Genomic DNA, 17,669 nt, shown 5'->3' with positions numbered 1-17,669 from the left:
CGGAAACGTTCCAGCCGCTCAGTGTCGCTCTCTCTGTGATCAAAGGTGAGGAGTTTTTAAGGTCCGGGAGGTTATAGCAGGAGCTCTTCACGGTGGATCTGCGCATCTCCTGCCGCAGGTCTAAATGGAGCAGAACACACCCCCTGTTTTGGTGCCCCCCCCCCCCCCCCCCCCCCCCCCCCCCCTTCTCGATTCCCGCAAGCCTTTTCTGGCCCTGCCAAGTCTGAGGAGATAGCTATGGGGGCCTCTTCCTCAGATAGCAGGGTGGCTGATAAGCCCTGTGTGGGACTGAGACTACGGTGCTCTGAGAGGCTTCATGCCTTCCTTTGTGATAATAGAAGCTAATTTTGAAAGGAAGAATAATCTGACCTTTAAAGAAATGCAGCTCTCGATTTCCTCGCAGATGGGCGGCGTCGCTCTTGAGTTTCGGTCGAACGGTGTCGCAACCCGCCCGTTGACCTATCGCCGTCTGAAGCTCCCGCATCCCAGCATAAAAAAATTAACCCAAGTTAATGAGTGAAGTATTGCACAGTAACAATGAAAACAAACATGACTCAAACATTTTTGTACAGATAAAATCAATCGATAACATTGAGTTAGAGATTTGTAGGTGCAGTTGTAGTACTTTACCCCTGTCTGCAGCTTTTACAGAAAGTTCTGAATCCATTCTAATACAATGTGACAATTAGATACATTTTTTTCATCAATATTTAGGCAAATAATTTAGCATTTCACAATTTTAAAGCCACAACACTGGATGTTGACACAGTGAGCCAGAGTTACTGAAGCTTATATACTGACAATGGTAATTCTACTTCATGAATATGAAATATTGGGCATCTCAACAGCATTTATCCAAATGGATTCATTCACAGTAACGTCTTTTGAAATGTATTCTCATTCTTTATTTCTCATTTCCTAATTACTTGGGGTGTTGTTATGTTCAGATTAAAATTTTTTGTTGTTGTAATTCGTCAAAAATGATAGTAACCTCCTCCACCCAGTGTCCAGCTGAACATCATCAGATTTCATTTCATGCTAGCAGGCGTTCTCCTCTCCACACAGTCGCTTTAAACGAGCGAATGTAGAACCCTTCTTTTTCCATTACAGGCAAAATTGCACTCAAGCTGTAATTGTTTGCTCTTGTTGTTTGACATTTTAATAAGCCACTGTTTTTGCTCTTTGCAAATTCTGTGATATGCACAAAAAAAAAAAATGAAATCAGAATTTCCACTCTTCATATTTTTTCTTTTTTTGAAGGCTGAAACAAATCTGGCTCTTGCACCTGCCGATGTCAGACATATGGCGACTATCCGGTTTGGACATTTTCTGTATTGTTGCACTGCATATGAGGTCCATATGTATTGTAAGCACACACACACACACAAAAATAGTCCATGTGTTCTTGTTGTGGTTATGGCTCATGTTGTAGTTTCACCACCAGAGCAGGCAGAAAAACCACAATTTCTAGGAGATTTATCTTTCTACACCCTTGTGGTGTACCGAAAGGCAGCCAGCGGGGGATCGAACATCAAGCAGCCGTTTGGCCAAAATAAATCCGCAGAACAGGACCACATGTTTCGCAGGCACGGAAGGTATATGTTGGCTTGTGAGTATTTCAATAGCAACGACTCTAAATGACTCATACATGTACCAAACATACAGTATAATCGAAAATACATCACGGAGCCCTCAGATGTGCTAGCAGATGTCCACCAGCAAGGCTTTAAAGGACTGCTTTGCGTTGCCTTCGTCTCTTCATCGTCACCAGCCAGCTGCGGTGAGCGCAACACAGAAAACCAGGCCTGCATATTGCATACCGTGCTCTCTGGATTCGGATGTAATTTCCTGGTGGGGCGGCAGCGATCGCTTGACTCCTATGTGCCCATACTCGAGCACCTCAATGCATTATTGCTTGTCTGCACTTGCCTGTGCTCGTCTGTCCTCGTTTTTCTTTTTTCTTTTTTTTATAGGATCAAGGCTGCATAATTATCCTTAACTGCACCGCAATGCATGATATGGAAGACACTCTTAAATCTCAATATGCAGAGCAGTTTTTTTTTCATTAATTGCACAGAAAATATACAGTGGGAGTTTTTGCATATTCACATTTCAATGCTGATAATCCACATTCCTGCATTAAAGTTCTGGCAAAGTTCAAAGAGCGCAGATCTTCTCTCAGACTACAAGCACATGATGAAGCCTATTGATCTCGCCCCCGGTGCAAATTAAACGACTGACTGGCTCCATGAAATTTCCCAAAAAAAAAAGCTAAAAGGCTGTGTTACTGCGCGTTGGACGGCCGAGCGGTAACATCTGCTGCGTGCGCGATGCCCACAGGGTCGGACCACCTGTTCCAGCTTGATACACACTCAACATGCAGATTGCTCAGTAGGTGTAACGTTGCGTCATTGTGTTCTCAACTTCGCCTTCTGCGCAGTCGAAACAGAGACGAATACTTTTAATTAAAGCAACAGAAGAAAAAGCGAACGACTGGGAAAATATGAACAAAAACAATGGTAACGTATTCATTAGAGACTAGGTGGGTTTTGCGTAAACGCTTCCAAGAAGATTAATCATGTGCTCCTACAGAAAGTACACAAAGCTGTTCTGACTCACATGAGGATTAAAAAGGGAGAAAAACAACATCGGCCTCCCTGGCACGATTACATGTACAATTAAAATATCATCTGTGCTGTAAGAAAATCTCATCGAGAACCGCAAAGTGCGGGAAACGATTCTTCAGGCTCCTTTCACTGTTCAGACCTGTTGTGTGGAAGAAGAAACTCACAGCTGTCAAAATCAAACACTGAACATGATGAACTACGTCAGCGACGATCGAGTTTTTGGACACGCTCGAGTTTGGCAACAAATTTTTAGTTACAGCATCCTCCTTTTGTGAATTATGGATTACGTAAGACTTGAAAAGGACTGAATGTTTTCTGATTTTATAAATGTATTTAGTCAGTCTGCACGTGCAGTAAATACTGCATATTATAAAGTATAAAAATAGAGACATCTGTGTATAATCCTGATCATTGACATGATTCAATAGTGTTCCCCTGGTGGTCAAATAGATATATTGAAGCTAATGTCAGTTTCTCACAGCTGCTAAATTTCATTTTACAATAGATGTGTCCAGTTCTGTACATTTGACACTCCGGTTAAACTTATGCTAAACTCACGTCGCTTCACTGTAAGTTTTGGTTCCTCAGTTGAATGATGTCCATGTTTTTAGCCGTAAGCATCCACTGCACACACTCCATCAGGAGGATATCCTTTTCCTCAGCAGATCTCGGCCTGACACCTGTTCTCGATAAAAACGGGTTTATGAATGAAAGACGAGAAAAGCAGAAACGAAATAGCTGAGATAAACTACGGCACTGCAGTCGGAAGATTTTATGATCGTACTGAGCTGATATTTATTTAGAAGCTGCAGATGCATTTATGCACTATGGGAGCAGGAGATTGACCGCAGCTCTAAAAATGTTTGTAAAGGTTTACAGTAACTGCCGCGCTAATAGTTTCTTAGCATGTTGCTGCCTTGGGGAGTTATGCTTTATTCCCATCACCCCTCATATGTAACTGATTTGTTCAACAAACCTGTAAAGGACATTAAAGTTTCATTGTGTGACTCATGACTTCGCTGTAACACCACTAAAGTTACACAGAGCCCAGAGGCAAAGAAATAATGAGCTAAATGAAGATGAATTACATCAGCTGTGTTAAAACTCACTAACACTTGAAGTTCAAATTCAAAATGAATCGTTTGAAATGATCATTTCTGAGGATCAGAGAACTACAGCAATCTTTTTTTTAAGTCAAGTGATGAGTCCAACTTCCATGAGAACCAATTAGAGATGAATACACCACAAAGCAAAATCTGGAAAACAGTGCCACGCCGAGCAGTCACCAGCTCTGAGTGTGTTTTCTGAACAAAACAGAAAGAAAAGAGAAGTTTATTCCCTGATTGGTAGATTAAAACACGCCTGACAAACAGAACGGAGCAGCTGATCTGCGCTGAAGACATTCTGTCTGCTGTTTTCAGCGTGGCGCTGCAGGCATGGCGCCGTGCGCCTCTCTCTCTTTCTCTGTCCAGCTTTTAGTTGCCCCTCTCCGGGCCCCCTTTCCCTCCAAAGCACCTCCTCCTCTCTTTTGTTCTTGTGTTTTGTGCTCCGTTTCAGGTCTTCTCTTATCATCTGTGCAGACTCCCGCTATCTATTTATGGAAGTCACTTTAAATATTCTTCTATTTGAATATTGACTATACCACTGTCCCCTCTTTACATTCCACCCTTCACATGCCAGCAGCCTCTTTTATTGGCTCTTTTAGTGCATTGTGGGAGGTTTGGGTGGAGGTGAAGCCGAGGTGGCCGCCCTCGTCTGGACGGCTTGTTTTATTTGAGGTCTGCATTCGCCGCACAGGATTTTTGATGACAGAGCGCTGGACATATACAACCTACCGCACACTTCCACGCAGAGACGGCGTCAATGCATCGCAGCATTGTTCCTCCGCTCATCGTGTGCAGATCATTTATGTGTTTAAGGTGGCAGAGGGATGAGCAGAGTGAGGTTATGCAGAGGTGGGACTCTGTGTTTATAGTCCACACATGGAGGACCTCGGGTCGGATCGCCGGACCACAAGGGTGTCATTTCACAGTTTTTCTTACATCAGCCACATTTCCTTCACACCCCAAAACACATGACTGTAGCGCAAACAAAGACCGTGCCTCACTTCTATCCACAAACTCAAAAGCAGACTGACTGCTGAAAAAAAAAAGGAGGGGGGAAAAAAAAAAAAATCCCTAACAACAAAGTTTAACTTCTCCAAACATCTATTGACGTCTTGAACCTGATCCGCTCTGCAGCAGCTGTGCAGGAGAGCCAGACTTCCAGCTTAACCAGCTCGTGTAAGAAAGCCTGAATAAATGCATGGGCCTCCCTGTGCTTTCAATCAGATAAGAGTAAGTCCAGGGAGCAGGCATGGACTTCTCCGAGCATTCCTCCACTGCGACGCACAAGGCGGCTTTTGTCTGCCCTCCATATCTGCCGCCCCTATTCCAGCGGCGGCGCAGGATGCGTGCAGGTTATTAGATGCGGAGGCCTTTATTCACTTGTACCTAATTGGATCACACAGAAAGATGATGTGATTAGAGCCTACATGCACCGCAGTCGGCGGGCCACCCTGCTCCGGCATGTGGCACGACGTGGCACGGGCGCTGCAGGGCGGCGGCTACCGCGCTAACACAATCAAACACACCCAAAGGGGTAGTTGTAGGAACTTTATGTTTTGTGCCAGTTTTGTGTGTACCCTCCCCCCGACTGCTGCCTAGTAAAAACAGCTGTAAGTTTTATCCAGAGCTATCAGGGGTTGATGCACGACCGCGACACAGGAAGAGATGCTATCATTACATCTGTAGCCTCAAGGCATATTTTAAAGCGCTACACCTGGATGCATCAGAATCAAAGGAGGTACGCTACACAAGTAGAAACACTCACAGAAGTTGAAGTCTTTTATGTTTTCATGTTGGAAGAAAAGTCACGACTTGTAGCTACAAATAGTTTCTATACATGCTCTTGTCCACATTTCTAATTTAAATATAAGAGAACAAAATACTGGGGAACTGTTTGTAACCTAATTTTTGTACTGAGAGTATGTCAGTTGACTTATATTAAGAAGCAGTTTGCATATCAAGATATCCTGCTACATAGAACCACTACGTGTTACTGTATGATACCAAAATCCTACTGCAACGCAACAGGAAATCCTCCATGAATACCCAATCCAGTGGAAATACCTTGTTGCCATAAAGAAAGACCTACACAGCTAAATTTAAACCAAATGTAAGTATAGCAATATGTGAAGTACAAAACATCAAAAGAGCATCAGAAAGAGTTCAGAATCTGAGAAACTACAGTGATAATATTAGAAAAAACAAAAACAAACCCAACAAACAAAGAAGGCTAGTGTTGGGCTCAAAGCACAAGGGCGGGGAAAAAAATAAACAGAAGGTTTCCAAAGGTGAAGCTACAGAAGAAAGCATATCATACACTAGTGTGACTGGTGAAATTCACAGCAGATATACTGAACATAGTTTACACTCAGGTGTGACTGAGGCCTCGTTTACACAACAACAAGTGAAAAAGGAAAGCTTTTGTTATGTTTTGGGTGTCACAGTTTTTCTCAGAGTCACGGTCAATGCAACTTTTTGAAAGCTGTTGCCAAGGTTGAAATTTTTAAAAAAGTTTGGACTCTGTCTGTGGAAAAGGGGAAAAAACGCACCTTTTCTTAAATGCTACAGTCCGTCCATCTGAAGGCCTGAAAACTTTATCCAGAATTATGTTTAAATCCTAATAGACCGGCGAGTTTATGGGCTATATGCACAGCTCCATTATTTCCTGAAGTTCAGACAGTACCTTTATTTCCTGTGCTTCATGATAGGATGAACTGATTAATCCAGGTGTATCTGACCTCAGTAAATGGCCCACTCTCCTTCGGAAACAGAATATGCTAATTAGGCGCGACTTCATTCTAGTCGTTCTGCGCATGCTCCATCGTGATGACGCAATTTTCCAATATGGCGGCGCACGGTCTGCCTTTCGACTCGTATGTAGACGATTTTTTTAACTGCAGTATTGGAAGAAGTTGATATAATGAAACGAACATATGGACGGGCGCTCAATAACGCGGAGGCTTTTAAAACTGTAGCGTCAAAGTTAATCGAGAAAGAAAGACGAGAAAAATGCTGTTTACTTCCGGGAGACGCTAGAACGTCACGGCCGCCCCTTGTCCAATCAGAACGCTTCGCAGACCCTGGCGTGAGAGAGGATTTAATTCTTCATTTTTCCCATGCAAACACGACGCTCATGAATACACTTCTGAATTACTTATTTCAGAATAAAAAAATTACGAATTAAAAACACCATGCAACCAGTCAGTGGCTCACATGCGCTACAGCCGTAGTGATAGTGTTTCACTGTAGGTTTAAATAGTTGGCCTCCAGAGCTTCACGACCCTCAGTCCATATTTTCCTTTGTAGTTTTATAGTTGACAGTCACCTGTTGCAGCAATCCAGTCTGTCCTTATAAATGTCGGCAGACTCCCATTGTTGATGTTGATAGCGTTATGTTACTCATTCTACACATCTTTCAGCCCTCTTGTATAGGCCTATTACGTTTACACAACAACATTACAAATGAAAATGCATTGTTTTTGTGTTTTGGTTTCAGAAAAGTTTAGTTTTTACACAGCAATGATTTGAGATAAGATAAGAAACTAAACTAAATGTAATGCTGAAGTTGACCAAAAAAGTTGTATTTAGAGGTTGTTACTGATACTGTTCAATTAAAGCCATGAACCTATTTCACTTTGGAAGTTTTGCTGATGAAGTAAAGCATTTCCATGTCATTAATATCTGATGGCATCACACTGGCATTACTTCTCCCAGAATAAATAATGCTCCATTATGTCTAATGGTTTGTTTACTGGTTTTGGCTGGCCGTGGGGTTTGATGTATGGCTCTCTAAACGGCGTACGCTGCGCTGTAATTCAGCCTCGGCAGAGATTTATGGCACAGATTATTTTTAACGTCTGTGATTCACATGCACAGTAAAAAAAAAAAAAAAAAAAAAATCTGCTTGCATCTGAGTTTAAGAAATACTTGTGAAATATTTCAGTCCCATATCCTTGCACACAAAATTTTGTAGTTCTTATATAGGAGGGTTGTTTTTACGTTGAATACAGAGCAGAGAGGAAGTAAAGCCTCTACATTCATAACTCATTCCTCTATAAATCGTAGACGAGAAAGATGGGACAGATAGACTCGGGGAACACAGAAGAGGCAGACAGCATAGCTTTACTGCAGGGGTTCTTCCTGAGATGCTATGAACTCAGCAATCCCCACTCCTCACTTCAAAGGGAGCAAACTGCAGGGTTTACTGTTGTGCAACAACCACAGGGTGTTTCTAGGATTTGAGTGAAAGGGAGGCAGTGTGTGTGTGTGTGTGTGTGTTTGGCCTGATACATTTGTGTGTGTGAGTGTGTGTGTGGGTGATTGCACTTGATCTGATAAAGAACAGTCTGTGTGCTCTGACTATCTGCGCTGTCTTTCCCATGCTCGGTTTGGGATGTGTAGCAAAGCTGTGATTGTTTAACCTCATTCTACATTTCATATAGTATTAGCCCAGAAAAAAATGTAGGGCAATGAGTGGGATATGCATTAAAAGTTGTGAAATCGTGACCCCAAGAAATTCCAATAAAGATGACCTGAACATAATGCGATCAGATGAACCAATAATTTACCATTTATCATTAACAATACATCCGATGTGAAAAGTGAGACATTTTATTCTTCGATGGGACACATTGTTCATTTGGAATCTGAATGCAGTGGCAGGTCTCAGACTCATGTTGGAAAGCGAACTTTAAAAACCTTAGTTCACTCCTAAACAAATAAAGAGATGGAAACTCTCGCAAAATGGACAGATGTTCAATAAATTGTGGATATTATGAAAGAAAAAAGAGCCTGAAGCCTCTGAGACTCTCACCACGTACAGTATTTATGATCAGAGTATCTGGAAAATATCTGCGTTCAAGACGCAATATTGGATGATCACTTGGTCTTTACTTTCCATCCTCCTTTATCTTCATTTTCTCAGGATTAGCAACAAGTTTATCCAAAAAACAACTGTTTAGAGGTTTTTCAAGCAAGTCACAGCACAAAGGCCAAGGGAGTATTTGCAACAGCAGTACTTTTAAAGCTTTTAAAGGCCTTTAAGAAACTGCTTCATCAAAGTTTTATTCCAGCAGGGTTTCTGTTTTAAACAGCTTTTTCTTGGCTTGACTGCTAAATTTATTAGAGAGGAGTTCCTCAATGAAATATTTCTTTCTCAAGCACGCTCCCACTCCGTAATATCATGAACCACCACATTAATAGATAAGGTACATGTTCAGAACTGAGTAACTGACGTTTTCTGTTGTTTTTGGAGAACAACAGTGTGAAAATTGTTGTAGTGCAACGGGAAGAATCGTCCATGTTGTCTGAGGAGTCGGGAGTATAGGATGAGACAGTGCTGATGTTTCCAAATAGAAGGCATCTGGATTGAGTTTCTCCCCGCTGGGGCCTGGTCCTCAGCAGATGGTGCTCGCCAAACAAGCAAAGGATGATTAGAAGCAGAGGGGCGCCCCTTTTTTTACTTATACGCTCTCCCTTCATGCATGTTTGTCAAAAGGCCAACTTTAATAACGTGTACCTCAGTGGTTCTGTAATCATGGAAGGGGAAAAAGCTTATTTAAAATCTGGTGACGATTGATGCGCTTTGTTTTCATTGGAATTCTCAGCTCAGAAATGCACTTGTGGTTTTTATTCATTTAATTTCAGTATGTTTGGGGGTTTTTTTTTACTCGTAACCAATTAGTTTTTTTTGTGTTAAATGAGGAATTTCGGCGTTGAGTGAGCAGCTGAAACATCTTTGTCAAGATGGAACAGGCATGCAGAAGGCAGCATAATAGTGAGACGTCACCTCCCTGCAAGCTGGCAACCCACATTCACAATATTCTTTTGTTTTCATCCAGACTAAGTCGAATTACAAAGCATTAGCTCTGGATCTTTACAAAACGGAGGCGGGAGGGGGGTGGGGGGTGGGGGGGGTGGGGGGGGGGGGGCACTAAGCTACTTTTCTACTGTAACGCAGCATGGAAAAGTTTCCTTCTTTTTTTAAAAAAAAAATCTCCCCACATGATAGCCTCATGATATAAAAACACGCTGTATATAGAGAACCCACAATGGCCGCAGAGTTTACAGTGTGTGTGTGTGTGTGTGTGTGTGTGTGTGTGTGTGGGGGGGGGGGGCAGACAAGAGCAGACTGCCAGTGTCGCTGCCTGCCATGGTGGTCCGAGGCGCTCGGTGACAGCCGCCGTCAGGCCTCATGCAGTCCGGGGGGGCTGAAGGTGGGCCGCTGCTAAAAGCCTGGCTAAGTGGCGGCCATGTTGGGCAACATGAGTTCCTTTGAAGTGAACAATTACCTTCTATTTGTTTGATTTGAAAAATAAATTGTGGTTATACATGCGATTTTAGTGTTTCTGTTATTCTTTGGTGACCCTGCCGTTTGTTTATCATCCCGGTTGGAGCAGGTTAGACTAGCTGCAGCACCATGAGTGGGATGGGTGGAGACAGCTGATCACACCCCTCTGTGTGGTATAGTGTGTTGAATGACTTGTTAATGAAGTCTGACTCCTGAGTTCTCTCATAAAGCTTCAGGGATCGGTTTATTACACTCCTCGCCAAAACTATATGTAAAACTTCACCACTTTTGTGCATTGTTTGGTGGTAGTGAGTCACTGTGATACTCTGTTTGTATTCAGTCCAAATCTTTTGTTTTTATGTCAGAGTTTGTTTCCTTTTCAATGTTGGTAATTCGCTGGAGCTTAAGCCTCTCTCCTTTGTAAAGTTCAGTCTAGTATTTTTCCTTTTAGGATTGCAAGGCTGGTTTGTAGGTTAGCTTTCACACAACTGGACCTGTATCAATATCACAAAGTCATGTGTTCATCAATAGAATAAAATCATATCTGTTATTTTCTTTCATTTCATAGATACAAAAGAATTTTTTTATGCCTCGGACCATCGTCCTCTGTGATTAGCTCCAACAATCTGCTGCATTTATTTGGATAAAAGAGTATATAGATAGGTGAATGAAAGGAGACCTCCAAAGACTAGATCCACAACTGTGGAGGCAGCACTATGCTACAAACATGAATCTTTTATCAGTCCTCAACAGGGCCATCGTCCATTGATAGATGTGTTTCTGTGGGAGGATGGAGGAGGCTATTTTAAGCAAACTGTCAGTTAAATCACACAAAACTGAAAAACTGTGAAAAACACAGAATCACTTTGTTTTCTTTGGCGTATGAGAACATCCTCCTCTGCCTAAAGAGATAATTTACAAGGAAGTGGCTGGTGATTTGCCCCCAGAAAAATTAGAAAGCAAACATTCAGAGAAGATTGAGGCAACTGAGAGGAAGAAGTGATCGTTGTGTCCAAACACTGTATCTGAATGTTGGCCTGCACCTCGGGGGAGCCAGGGTCTCAACCTGGATGTGGTTTTTTTATTGTTGAACCCATGCAAAATTTTCAGATTTTTCCTTTTTATGTCATTATTTCAGTATTTTATTTACTTCATGTTAAAAAAATTTGAATTTCTTTTTTCATTCACTCAGTTTAAAGAAATAAGTGATATGTTTGTCAGTTTTTCTACCTATTCAAGAACATGTCCTGTCAAAAATTGATTTTCAATAATGAACAAACTCTTGACTTTGTATTTCAAGTGTCTGCATCTGAATGGGTTGAGAAAGCTTCAGATTGGGACACAGAGTTGTCACCTGCTCTGAGAATTTGCCGCGTCCCTCTCGGAGAGGCTCCGCCGGCCTCGTTACGTTTAAAGTTAAAGTTAAGGTCCTCAGAGACGCTGAAGCAAAACACGGGACAGCTGAGGAGCTTGTGAAACGCTGTGTGACTGGGCCCAGCGGTAGGATAACATTTTAACAGCTGCTCCTGCCATTGAAAAACACACAACTGGAAAGTGCCAACATCCCCTCGTCCTTCCACCCCCCCTTCACACACACACACACAAACATACACACACACCTCCAAACTGAGGTGACTTATGTGGAGGTCCGGGGGCCTGAGAGCCGAGCTCACATCATATATTGTTCTTCTGACGCACATACCATTACCCACAAGCCCCGGGACCACAAAGACCGTCTTCAGATTGGTGGTTCTGGGCCCTGTTCTCTGTTGGGAGGATTCTTTCGGTTCATTCCCACAGCCTCCATGTGAGGGTCCGGTCAACAGCGAGACAGAGAGCTCCACACAGCTGCACCTCCCACCCCGTGAACTCTGACAGCCAGAGACCCGGTTGCATTTTTCTGCCATGTGATGCGGAGTTTTTCTATAATATTGCACATAAAAAAAAAAAAATCATAGATAAGGAGCGATTTGTCCTGAGAGCAGAAGAGGGAGGATAGCGATAAATGAGAAACATTAAACTTAAAGGTTCACAGCTTCTCTATAACTTTATTTTTTGGTACCTCAGCGAATCCTTTACTTTGAAAGTACAGGAAATCTGAAATTCAACCAATATGTGGTGTATTTTAAGTATAAGGGTGCATGACATTGGTCTTAAAATCAGCAGTTTTCTCAGCTGATTAGCTTATTAGAGTCTTTCTTCACCATAAACCGGCTTAAATGGCTGGAAATCCTCCAGGAAAACTCAATAGCTGGCGCTCGAAGTGAGAAGGCTTATCAGTTCTCACATGTATTTTTTTACAATCATGTAAAAGTGAATGAGGAAAAAGAGAGGAAGGGCATTGTGTTAAAGGTTCCTGTATGGATCATAACCGTTCACAAAGGCGGCGTGACGTTCCGGCGTGCGAAACCTGCTCCGTGTCCAGCAGAGTGCCGGGAAGTGTGAAGAAGTCTGCTGACCTTGAAATGAACCAGGAGACTTTTAACGGCGGTGACTGGTCGCATTCTTCCTCTTTCACCAGCGGTGGCCGTGGATACAGTCGTCTTTGTTAGTCGGCGGCCGTCAAAAGACTTCAAAGACGGAGCGGCGGGCGCTTTGGTTTTCCGACTGACCACTTGACCCCGCGGACGCCCCGCTCGCGAGGAGCTCCGATAGGAAATGAACTGAAGATTACTTGCGAGCACAATCAGTCCAGGGAATAAAAAAGAGGAGCTTCGCGCCAGAGGATATGAGCTTATGCAGCAAGAAGTGAAAAGAGAGATAAATGCGAGGGTGGTGGTCCTTTACATTCAATTAATACTGACTCTGGGTGGCATGGCTGCTGCTCTGAAGGATTTAGACTTAGTCTCCGTTATTTCTTCCTTGTGAAAAGGGCAACGGTGACAAGGTATGAATAACAAGGGGACTAAACAGCTTTGGTCAAAATGTCATCTGTAATGTCACCCCGTGTTTGATACGGCGCCGCGCGTGCTTTCCTCGGAAGTGGCTGTGATTTCTTGTTCCCGGTTCAGTCACCACCTTTCGTGACCTTCTCACCTTCCTGCTGAAGGTTAGTTTTATTTGCTCCAATTACAGCCGTTAAGATACGGCAAAAATAGAGGAAGAAGAAAAGTTTCGAAGTTCGAGGGTCACAGTGTGACGAATATGATGAAAAATAGACGTGTTGCCAAAGGGAATTTGTTCTGTTTGAAGTGTTTCATCAATGCCAGATTACTGGCACCATCCCAGAGTCCTGTCTCTGTCAAAGTCATGTCATTTAGGTCTGCTGGTGCCAAAGCAAACAGTATGAATCAATGTGCGCAGCGGGCTGACACACTCATTTTGCTTCAGAAGCATGCCGCATTTATTAGACTGAAGAATGAAGCATTTAAAACCGAACAGACAAGATCTTTAAAATAAACTTTGTATGGCTACATATGAATATTGTAGATACATTTCTTCTTAAGTTCCTCATATTTAACATTTTACTGGGCCGGTTTCTGATCACTTTTTCAAGTTTTCATATTTCCTTTGGTTAGTTATTTACAACAGATCAATCTGTGCAGGTTTCTAGTCAAAGTTTACAAAACATTTATTGAAAATACATGACATATGATAGAGATTTTTATATCTGTAAAAAGGCTTCAAAGCAAAAAAAAAGCTGATATTCAACATATAGCGAAACACATAATCAACACCTAGAACTTGTGCAATAAATGTCCATGACTGAAACAATCAGAACAATAATGTAGAAATACAATAACAAAGAATCTTTTGTGATGCTCACCATCAATCATTTTGTGGCTTATTGCTGATGCTGTTGAAGAATTGCATGAATAGTATTTATTTGTATTGCTGTAGCTGTTGCATAAAAGCAACATCCCCCTTTGAGCAGTTGTTCTGAATCACAGCGCAGCTGTAATTATCTTGGAATGAATCGCGTTGTCTGATATTTCCTCCTCTTGTTTTTGCATATTGGTTTGACTGGTTCAGTCTTTAAGTATCTCAAAAAAATAGCCCACTGTGGTTATTATTATCATATCTTCTGATTGATCATTTTTATCTTAGCTGATTTATGTTTGATGTAGAGGAAGAGAGGGGGAGCTCCAGCCCTCTCTGTCCTTTTCACTGTGTTCTTTTCCATCTCAAACGCTCCCTTTTTGTACCTCAACTGTGCATCTCGTCATCTCCCCTCGAACTGCCGCCTGTTGAATATCTGAGTTTGGCACAAACCTCGTGCTTTGTTGAGGAAATCTGCGGCTCATAAAGCCACTCTCTTATGTAAAGTCCCGCCATGAAAGCAAGCAGCAAATTGTGCTGGCCTCAATTTTGGTAAAAGCCGGGGCTCTCTGTAACATCGCCAGCCAAGTCGAAGTGGATCTCCCCGTCGACACGTTACGCCAACTGCCAAGAAAAGCTGAACTACGCATGTGAAAATCACACTTTCCAGTGAGGAGGCAGCTCAGCAGGGGGGCTGATTAAAATTGTGTAATAATGTGTAGAAACAGGCGTGCAGAAGATGAATTCCACTGCCTTCGCCCTGGTGTCATCACTATTAAATAAAACAAATGAAGCAGAACAAACAGTCGGGATTTGTTTATGAGCTCTGAGTGAGTACAAAGTGCCGTGGAAAGCCTTTTGTGCCGTTGCTGAAATTGCCGGGCATGGACGTGCGTGTTTGTGACCGGCGGAGTGAACCGCAGTTAGAGCTGAGTGGATAAACAGATGATTCATGTGGACATGCCACACCACAATAATGACTTCTTCACAGAGCCCACTGCAAAGGCAGGAAAAGAAAAGAAAAAAAGGAATCTGTTTTTATTCCAATCCCAAAATGAATATCACTCTCAGACATCACACCGCGGTGCAGACCAGCCTGCGTCAAAATATCCTTTTTCTTTCTTTCCTGTTTTTGTTAACGAGACGTTTCAGTGGTGACTCAGCAGAAAATTTACGTTACAAATAAATCACATATATTGATGAAGTGATCGGTTCAGAGGCGTCAGAATAAAATATCTTTGAGTTGTTCTTAACAGTCGGAAATCACATGCTGTGTGTCTGAAGCTCCTGGGTTTTTATATATCCTGAGAGGGAACACTGTTCTTTATGTGCTGAGGCATCATATGTACATTTCCTTTACTGTACATAACCTACTTTGGTACGACTGTCGTGAATAATTATATGGAACACTTCACAGCCTGCAGCGGGACTGTATACACTCCCTGATCTCCACACAAACACTGAACACAGACTTACAGTTTCAGATAAATATGGAATCTTTCACCTGGAGGCAACTTGGTCTGGTCCGAATAGCATTTTCTGTGCTCTACATATTCAGACTCTTCCAGATGAGTTTTAGAATTGTATTTCCATATGTGTATGAAGGGTAGACTTAGAAGGTGTGTGTGTGTGTCAGTCAGTCGGTCGGTGTGTTTATCTATTTGTGGGATGTATCACTCCTAAATTTATATTAACAGGCTGAGCTGGATGACACTGCACAGGTGTGAAATAACACAACATGAGGTTACTGATGAACACCATCATCTCCACTGGTCGACCTTCATGTATGCGTTGCCTGAACGCTGTAGAATAAGAGATGACCTTTAACCTGCCGAGGATGAAAATGTCAACACGTGTGTGTCTTATTGTTCACCCAACCGCTCGATCCAGATGTGTGAGTCCCACCTGGCTCAGCTGACTCCCTTTGGAGATCTTGCATTTTTTTTTTTTTTTTTTTTGTGTATTTGACTTTCTCAGACTTTTTCATATCCTTTTTTTTTTCTTTCCATGGGTGACAAACTGATTCAAATGCTTTTCCCCTCGTTTTTCCTTTTCCCCATCTCCTATACAAACGGAGCCTCCCGTGGAGGAGCGCTCCGCTTCATCATCTGTTTCCTCCGACTGCAGATAGAGTCGAGTCTATTCCGCACCGCAGGCTTGTTGGTGGTCTTTGTTGGAGGATTTTCCTCCATCAAGTTAGCTGTCTCCGTCACTGTGGAGTCAGACAGGGCTGTAGCGGTGGCCTCCTCCTGTCTAATTTTGTTGGTGGTACTTTAAAAAAGGAAAAACAATTCACAGTGGAAACTTTGAAACACAATTAAATGTACAAAACAAATCATCTACATCTCATGTGTTTTGGTATGCCCACCAGTTAATGTTTGTGAAGTGGGGTAATTGTGTCTCTATGCCTTTCTGTGTGTCTAACGGGGTGCGGCAAGGCAGCACTTTGTCTCCCTTTTTATTCAATGTATATATGAACGACTTATCAAGACTGTTAAATAGCTGTGGAACAGGCTGCAGGGTTGGCTATAAAGTCATCAACCATCTGATGTATGACCTTGTATTTTTTTGTATATATAGTGCTGGACTAGAGGAGCTGTTGGAAGTGTTCAACAAGTATGGAACTGACTTTGATATAAAATATAACTCAAAGAAAAGCACCATTATGATCGGAGCTAAACTGACTTTCCCAGACTTCTTTCTGTCGGGTAATAGACTAATGAACACTGAGGAATAAGTACCTGGGGCACTACGTGACTGCAGACCTGTCGGATGATAGAGACATTTATAGACAGTGTCGTTTGCTCTAGACCAGACGTTTTAAGGCCTACTGTACTCCAATGTATACAGCTCACCTGTGGAGGCGCTATAAGAGCAGCAGTAGGCACAGACTTACCGTGGTGTACAATGATGCCATGCGCATGACGTTAAAGGGCAACTCCAGTTTTTTGACACCTGGACCTTATTTATAGGTGTGTGCATGCTCATATACTCACTCATACAAACATCATGCAGCTCTGAGTCCTTCAGAAGTTATTTAGTTCCAACCGATGTAGCAGGGGCCACGGCAAGGGAGCTTCAGCACGGGACATAATCTCCGCAGAATCGCTCATTTCGGCTATATTTTTTCATCCATCGCCAGTGTTATCATAAAGTCAGCTCGTCTACCGTCTTCAGGTGGGTCAGCTGATCTGGATCCGGAGCCTCCCGGTGAGGAGAGGGCTCCAGGAGGAACGCGGCAGCCACGCGCACACCACGGCCCGCGCACGGTGCGCCTCCGCCGGTTTTGGGACCTCCGGAGCCTCTGTGGAGCAGCTCAGGGCCGTTTACCCAATCAGCCCCAACTCGGCCCCTGGAAGTCAGGCCCCCAGGCGCCGTGACAGCCGAGGCCGAGCCAAAGTGCCTCTCTGCTGGGGAGAGGAGCTCCACAACGTTCCCATCCGAGCTAATTGTGGCTAAGTTAGCGAAAACTGTCAGCTCATCTACCGTCTTCAGGTGGGTCAGCTGATCTAAATAACTTCTGAAGGACTCAGAGCTGCACATGTTTGTATGAGTTTGTATGAGCTGCACATGTTTGTATGAGTGAGTATATGAGCATGCACACACCTATAAATAAGGTCCAGGTGTCAAAAAACCGGAGTTGCCCTTTAAGGTTTCCGCGATGGAGCAGCGCGAGCCAAATGTTTGTGAGTGCAGGGATGCTCACCTATCCTGCTGTGCTGCGAAACCTGATGTACTGGTGCAAGTGCAGGTTGTCTGACTCTGAGATCAGCATTATAGCTGCTCTGACCAACCCTGGTCTGAGCTCAGTGAGATACTTTTCTAGTTTTTGGACTCATTGGTATTTGAGCCTGTTTAGAAAAGCTTTTTAATTATCTGTTTGTATGT

The sequence above is a fragment of the Salarias fasciatus genome, chromosome 4, assembly GCF_902148845.1.
Source record: "Salarias fasciatus chromosome 4, fSalaFa1.1, whole genome shotgun sequence".
NCBI lineage: Eukaryota > Metazoa > Chordata > Actinopteri > Blenniiformes > Blenniidae > Salarias > Salarias fasciatus.
This window is presented reverse-complemented; position numbering follows the sequence as displayed.